Below are 2,392 nucleotides of genomic sequence, written 5' to 3'. Positions count from 1 at the left end.
CTGCCCCTGAGATCTCTGGGATTTGCAATCCACAGTGAGAGCAGCGGGACCGCTCTGAGCAACTCTGAGGGTTGCTTGTCACTTCTTCCTGCTTCTAGGCACCTCTGGGATTTGTAGTCCACAACCCCAGCCAACAGTAAGTTTTCAGCAGTGCAGGGAGCTCTGTCCTTAGGGGAAGCTGAGTTTAACCCCCCTCCCTGGCTCCAGACCCCAGCTGGGGTTTACCTGGGTGGGGCAGTGAGCCAGGCCTACTGCTCAAGCTAGGGAGCAGAGGGGCAGGGCCAGCCCTTCTCTCTGGAGCAGGCAGCTGAGCCCAGCCCTGGGAAGAAAAGCATGCTGGGATGCTGGGGGACTCTGATTTAACTTAAACCAGGAAGGGGGCTGGGACAAAAATTTCATAAACCAGTTTGACCTAAATCAGTTAAGTCTGATACTGCGTTCAACCAGATTTATCTTAAATCAGTTTCAGCCATTTTGAAACTGGCTTATATGCACTGAACTTCTGTTCTGTTACACGTTTAAACCAGTTTTTCTGATCACTTAAACCAATTTGTGTGAAACTTCTATCCCTAGCCCAGAAGTTCAATGCACATAAGCCACTTTCAAAATGGCTGAAATTGGTTTAAGATAAACCTGGATGGGCATGGTATCAGATGTAACTGATTTAGGTTAAATCAGTTTATTGAACTTCTGTTGCAGATGCGCCCCATGCTCATGTTCATGCAGAGTTTCCCATCATCCCACGATGCTTGGCACCACCCCGTGAACCCTGCTTTGCAGGGTGGGCAGGCTAGCCATGGCCCAAGCAGCCTGCTCCAGCCAAGAGGGGAGGCGTGCTGTATCTTCTCCTGGCTTCTGGCCTGGGCCACTTCGAGCATGGGGCTTTGTTTCCAGAATCAAAAGTGGATATCTGGTCACTTCCTTATCGGTTCAATCTATGCAGTTTAGACTAATCTGTGAAGATGGGATTGATTCAGTCTCAGGCTTTTTGAGTGTGTTTAGCATTAAAGTGCAACACTGCCTGTTCATGGCCTAAGCCTCATAATATTTTTTTGCATCTGGTGAAGTGAGGTCTGGCTCGCAAAAACTTAGGCTTCTCTGATTCAGTTAATCTGTAAACAGATCTCTACCCTGCCTAACTCCTTTTGCAGATATACAGCATTGCATCGACTGCTCTAGTAATAGCAGGACTGAGGCTTGAGCCAGCAAGATTTTAAGCACTCCTGTAGGTCACTGAGAAGCGCAGAGTAATCTTGACCTCAAATATCCCATAGACATGTAGCCAATAAGTAACCAAGCCCATTGCTATAAATGGTAGGAAGCTTTATTAATATGATGAGCAGATACTAAACATTTGTACACCTACCCTGTTTTTATATTCTTGGTAATAAATGTATGTGCTTTGTTTTGATTTTCTAGATAATTTTTGTGTAGCTACTTCAAATATAACATTACTGTGTATAAAATAACCCTAGTCTGTAATAAAAATTCAGTATAGTGTGTTTAGTGCCATAGTACAAGAAGGAGATTAAGCAGTGCCCTTAAATCTAGTTTCTGTAGTATCGACAAACAAACTTATAATTAGCTTAACATACTATCATATGATACACTAAATTAATTAAGCCATATTTGAATGACAGTATTTTTCTTATAATATACTGAATTTATAATACTAAATCCTGTTATGTATTTCTTTGTTTTTCTGATGGGATTCCTAACTTTGATTTTCTGCCTTGATCTTTCATGTTTGACAGCAGCAAAAGCAACTTAAGAATGAGTTCAGGTCTGGAGAAATATCTGGAGAAATAAGTAACAAAGTTCCTGGATCCCAAGCTAAATTTTAATTGTTAGAGTCTATAATAGCTGGCTTTAGGAGAACTTTCTATGACAATATCGTCATAGAAAGTTCTCCTAAAGCCAGCTTTTATAGACTCTAACGATTAAAATGTTGTGAACTCCATTCCTGTATTACTGAGATACCCAAAGGGCTCTTTAAACCTGAAACGCTCATCTTGTGCACTGTTAAAATCAAAATGTAAGATATATTATTGGAATCTGTTTTCTCTTTGTCAGAGGATCAGAGATCATTGGGCCTGATTGACAGATTTTATAGAAAGTGTAAAGTGGAAGTTGCTGAATGAGTATGAGTTAAAATATAAAGAACTGGGCCAGTTTCATCTGAACAGAAAAGAGAATTTGGCCCACTATCTGTCTTGCTTGCTTGGTGCGTGTTGGCAATTTGACAAATTATGTTACCTAATGGATTCAAATTGCATTACCCGTCATGTTTGTTTTTCATTTTATGTAATGCTTAGTTATATAAAATAGTATTTAAATAATGGCAACAAAAATTATAATTGCTGGCATAAAAGGTTTGGGATTAAAATTCATA

The sequence above is a fragment of the Alligator sinensis genome, unplaced genomic scaffold (assembly GCF_000455745.1).
Source record: "Alligator sinensis unplaced genomic scaffold, ASM45574v1 scaffold256_1, whole genome shotgun sequence".
Taxonomy (NCBI): domain Eukaryota; kingdom Metazoa; phylum Chordata; order Crocodylia; family Alligatoridae; genus Alligator; species Alligator sinensis.
This window is presented reverse-complemented; position numbering follows the sequence as displayed.